This window comes from Olea europaea, chromosome 11, assembly GCF_002742605.1.
Source record: "Olea europaea var. sylvestris chromosome 11, O_europaea_v1, whole genome shotgun sequence".
Classification (NCBI taxonomy): domain Eukaryota; kingdom Viridiplantae; phylum Streptophyta; class Magnoliopsida; order Lamiales; family Oleaceae; genus Olea; species Olea europaea.
The window spans coordinates 9,632,411-9,638,105 of record NC_036247.1 but is presented as its reverse complement, the minus strand read 5'-3'; positions in this window follow the sequence as shown (position 1 = coordinate 9,638,105).

The window sequence follows — 5,695 nt, the reverse complement described above, 5'->3', positions numbered from 1 at the left end:
CCTGGAAGGCTTTTTCACACTCAGAAGTCCATTGGAAATTCTTTCCTTGCTTAAGCACCTTGAAGAAGGGTTAGCTCTTATCAGTGACCCTGGAGATAAAGCGACTGAGTGCAGCTATTTGACCATTGAGGCTTTGGACCTCCTTTTTGTTTCTGAGGTGACCTCATTTCCAGCAAGGCCATTATCTTTACTTTATTGGCTTCAATTCCTCTTTGGTTAACAATATACCCTAAGAACTGAACCGAAGCCACCCCAAAGGTGCACTTGAGGAGATTCAACTTCATCTTATATTTTCTAAGTATCTGAAAGGTTTGGTCGAGGTGGAGGCTTTTGACTAGCATGTATCCATGTAGACCTCCATGGTTCTACCAATGAGTTCGGTGAACATCATGTTGACCAGCCTTTGATATGTGGGTCTGACATTTTTCAATCCGAAGGGCATGACTATGTAGCAGTAGAGTCCTCTGCCTGTGATGAATGATGTAGCTTCTTCGTCAGGTCGGAATATGGGTATCTGATTGTACCCTGAATACGCATCCATGAAGCTCAATAGTTCATGTCCAGTAGTGGAATCCACAAGTTGGTCTATTCTTGGAAGTGGGAAGCTATCTTTAAGGCACGCCTTATTCAAATTGGTGAAGTCTATGCACACCCTCTACTTCTCGCTGCGCTTTTTCACCAGGATCGGGTTGGATATCCACTTCGGGTAGACGGCTTCCCTTATGAAACCACTGCAGCTAAGCTTGTCTACTTTGTCTTTGAGAGCTAGAACCTTTTCTACCGATGAGGGTCATAGGAGGAGTTGATGTTAAGATAGTGGCAACTGATCCTTGGATCTATTCCCACCATGTCCTCATGCTTCTAAGCGAAGACATCCAAGTTTCTTTTCAGAAAGCTCATTATCTCCTCTTTTACTTCAGGGGACAGTGTCTTCCATATTCGAAAGACCTAACTAGGGTCCTCTGGATTGGCAGAGAAAGTTTCTAGTTCTTCCATTGGGGTTGCATTTGGTTCAGAGTCAATTATCCAGGGATCTAACTCATCAGAGGGTGTCCTTGTTCAGGGGCCTCTTCCATGTCGACGTCTTCCTCCTGTTCGGAGGTATGCCCTTGTTTAAGGACGTCGAGCATTTCCACGCCCATACTAGCTCCATTGGCAACTTCAATCATGATTATGTTAACAGTTCAGGGCTCCGACTTTCTCAGAGAGTTCAAGTAACATGCCTTGGAGCGCATCTGGTCACCTCAGACCGTAGCAATCCCATATTCAGTTAGGAATTTCATACACAAGTAGTGGATGGATGTGACGGCCCAAAGATCTTTTAAAGCGGGGTCTGTCCAATACTCCATGATAAGTCGACCTGTGGTCTACGACTAAGAATTTCATGAAGTATTGGGCCACTAGTGGTGCTGAACCCATTTCGATGGGCAGAGTGATCCGCCCTCATGGGACGATGCTGTCTCCAGTAAATCTGAATTGTGGGTCGGTTATGGGGATCAACCTATGTACAATTTGTATTTTGTTGAAGGTGGAGCCGAACAGTATGTTCACCAAACTTCCATTATCGATGAGCATCCATTTGAGTCCGTTTCTAACCACTACGGCCCTTACAACCAATGCGTCATAATGGAGGTGGTGAACTCCTTTTGCATCTTCCTGGGAGAAAGTGATTGGGGCCATCTTATTGACCGCCTATTGCTCGTTGACAATGTAGGTAATCATTGGCGGGTCCTTTGTTTCCCTTGTGTAATTCCTTTGGGCGTTCCTGTGTTGCCACCGATGTGAGGTCCCCCAATGATTGTGTCGATCTCCCTGATGACTTGGCTCCCAGAGATTGGGGCTGATCTCTCTGTCTAGACTGTCCTCGGTCTCTTGATTCCCTTCTCCGAGGTGATTGCTCTCTATGCCCTCTCTCTCCCCTATTCGGGGAGACGGATCTGCTAGGATATTCGCTCCTGCTGGAAGAATGTGGGTTGCCTCGATCTGGATGTGGATTAGCGTCTCGACATTCGCTAGTGTCATGCCCATAGAGTTGATGGAAAGTGCAGAATCTTGTCCCTTCCAAAGGCCTGTTTGATCGCTTCTTCTTCTTCTTCTTCTTATCAGCTCTTTCGGATGGTCCTACTTTGCCAGGAGCATTCTCGTATGCCAATACTAGCACTGCATTCAATGTGGCGGAGGCCAGTGCTTGTTTGGAGGTGGGAGCTACTGTATGACCTGCTTGAGTCCACTGCTGAGTGACAAGGTGCGCTGCGGGTCCTCGACCTACCTGCCTCTGAGGCGGAGGGAGTCCCTACGCGGCATGGTTTCGATGATCAATCATTTCCTCACTGACGATTTCCACTCTCATCATTTCCACCAGTTCGTCACAGGTGGCAGGATTCTTGCTACACATGTCTCTCCATAACAAATTGTTCATGTTGAGGCCATCTTTCAGAGCTGAAAGGGCTTCCCTGTCAATAACCTGTTCGCAGTATGTCATTTCGTCTGTAAATCTGGCGAGATAGCTTTTCAGCGTCCTCCAGGGGCCTGCCCCATATCTTGCAGGTGTTGCACTGGGGCCTCTCTTTCCCTACTTGAGAGGTATTGGTTTAAGAATGTCTTCTTCAAATCTGGCCAATTCCTAATGGTCAGAGGAGGAAGTCTGCTATACCACACTTCAGCAGCTCTGCCCAGAGTTAAGTGGAAGGCTCTGCATTTCAAAGCAGGCGAGGCTCCCCTGAGGCTCATCTGTGTCATGTACTTGGTGAGGTGTTTCTTCGGGTCCCCCTTTCCTTCATACTTGGGGATCTTAGGGGGCATGAAGTTTGCCGACATCGGGAAGCTTCGGATTTTTCTTGAAAAAGGGAGGTTATCATCATCGTCATCGATCTCATAAGATCGATAGGGCCCATCTGACCCTTCATCATCTTGATTATCCTGGGGAGGTGGAGGTGCTTCTCCTCGACTTTCCCAATCGACTAGGTTCCTTCTATCCCTCCTATTTCTAGAAGGAGGCACCTATTCTTGTTCCTGGTCTTTTCGAACTGATCTTTGCACTGAGCAGGCCCTATTACTAGGGTCCTGCCCCATTCGGTCGAAGACGCTTACTGACCTTTGTTCCTCATATCTTGAGGAAAATTATCCCCTAGCTGTGGTTCCACTGGCTGGCTTCCCTGTACATAGGATGTGGCTTCTGCGCCCACTTCTCTTTCGAGGGGACATTCTCTGTGCCGGCTCATATGGCCTCGAGAACGAGATACAGGGGCTTCCTGCACTGGGTAAGATCCTTGGGGCATTTGATAGCCCTAATGGCCTTGGGCTTGCATGAGAAGTTCGTGCATCGCCATATTCTGAGCTGCAATGTCTCTCATGCCTGCCGCTATTTGAGTCATCGCTTCAGTGAGCATGGCTATTCTTGCACCTCGGCGACGTCGGTAATGGGGTCTCTGGTGAGTGACATTGTTATGGAGCACTTCTTCTTCAAAGGCCTCTCTCATGTGATTGTCGTCTTCATGGCTGGAACTCATTCTATCTCCTTTTTCAAGGGTGATAAGAATTTGGGATATAGAACGTGCCTTTTTCAGGGTAAGTTGGTAGTTTTCTGGTGTTTTCTCCGGTGGAGAATGTAGAACTTTGAACGGGAAGATTTCCCATAGACGACACCAATCTGTTGACCTCGAAAATTGGACCCTCAATGTGGCCAACCACTCTACGTATGTGCACAATCAACGCACGGTCAGATGTACATGGCCGGAACCAGCGGGGGTGGCGACGGCCGTATACACTATGACGGTCAAATTAGGCTCAGGTGATTGGAACAGTACCAAGGTTGTGCAAAATAGTGGGGAGCAGAATATATATGTTTACTTGCTATTGAGTGTTAAGTAGAAAGAGTTTCATTACCTTTGCCTCTTGCCAAGCCTTGGGTATTTATAGGTGAGGAGAGCCATTGGATGTAAGACACGTGTATACATCTAAACGGTATGAGGCGTCTGCTCATAGGCTTCAATCAGCCGCATCTGTAGAGTGGGTGGGTAGTTACTTCTCCTGAGTTGAGTTGACATAAAGTTGATAGGTCACATTAACTAGCCTCATGGAGATGTCAAATCACTTTAAACCTTAGGGGCAGAAAAGATCTTAACAAAGATCTCATTCTAAAATCGACGGCAGATCTTCAGGTCGAGGTCCACGGGGATCATTTCGCCTCAGATTCAGGGGGATAGGGCACTTCGGTCAGTTTTGCAGAATTACCTATGCCTCGTAGTGTGATAGCAGATCATCTCAATCGGAACCACTTAGGGGGGCCACTTCGAAACCACTTCGTATGAGCGTTTCACACCTCGGCTGTCGTGGTGGACTTTCTGAAGTGGAACCACTTCGTATGAGAGTTCCATACCTCGCCTAATGTGGGTTCAGTTCGGGGCGTAACAATCACAAAATGAATGAACCAAAATTTAGCATTGCTACTGATATATAATTTTTAATCTTCTAATATACAATTTTTTATCCTTCTGGTAATTCAATAATTGCTCAACATTCTATATTCACTCATTTATTAAGTCCATGTTTGAGCCACGTTCTAGAAAAAAATGGATTATTCATGTCAAATCAATGAGAAATGTGTGGTTAAAAAATAAGAAATTTTTTTAGATTTGCATGTAATATTATTTTATTGAAAATTGTGTGATTGAAATGATGTCGAATCACTGTTGAAGAATGTATTTTTTTTAAAAATAATGTGGCTCAAACAAGCCCTAAATTGAGTTCCATTTTTTGCAACAGTTTTGGAGTCAACACTACTGTGTTGAAAGGGATAAGGTTGTTTCTAAAAGGAAATTGATATTCTGAGGATTTGCGTCAAAACTTGGGCTCTAAGAAGGAGGTATAGGAGATGAAATGACTTCTACGCTGGAACAGTTAAAAGATGATATATGAAATGATTAAAATCACTTGTAATCTTATTCTCAATATAAAGTTGCTTCTAGAAGGAAAATGATGTAAATTATGCTTATTACTTGCTAGCTAGCTTCGTTATACCAAGTTTTTATCCATAATAAGTGATCTATATAACAGAATATTAATTAAAATAATATAAAGATGAGAAGAGAGTTAGAAATGATTGTCTGGGAGAATCGTGAAAATCACCGTCCTAAAGTCATTCGTGCGGGGTACTATTGGAAATACACTGCTCCAAGATATTATTCTATATAATTCACAGTTAGTTCTCTTTCATTGAGCACAACTAGATAGAGGAAAAATGAGCCTTTTATCAATTTGTCAAAACTATAAGAAATAAAAAGTATAAAATGTGTAGAGAAGAATTCTTTCAAGTGTCAAACAATGAAAGATCCCCCTTCCTTTCACAGTTTCAAAAATTCGTCAAGTAAATAAAAGGTCAGGCTTTGTATAAGTGGAGTAGGTAAATTGACAAGTTTTGGAAGTGTTTAGTGAAGAATGTCGGAGTCGAGACCAAAATCTAGTCAAATGATAGGAACAAATTTTTTTAGGGATAACTGCAGCAGAAACCCAAACCTTTTGAAACATTAGCAAACTTTTCTTAACCTTTCAGTCGTTGAAGTACTCACCCCTAACCTTTCAAACCATTACATGTGAGGCCCTTTTGGACGATTTTCATCCAAAATTTCACTAGTTGACTGAAAATATAATTTCGACCACATTTTAATAATTTTAAAGGGGCAAAATGGTAACTTTG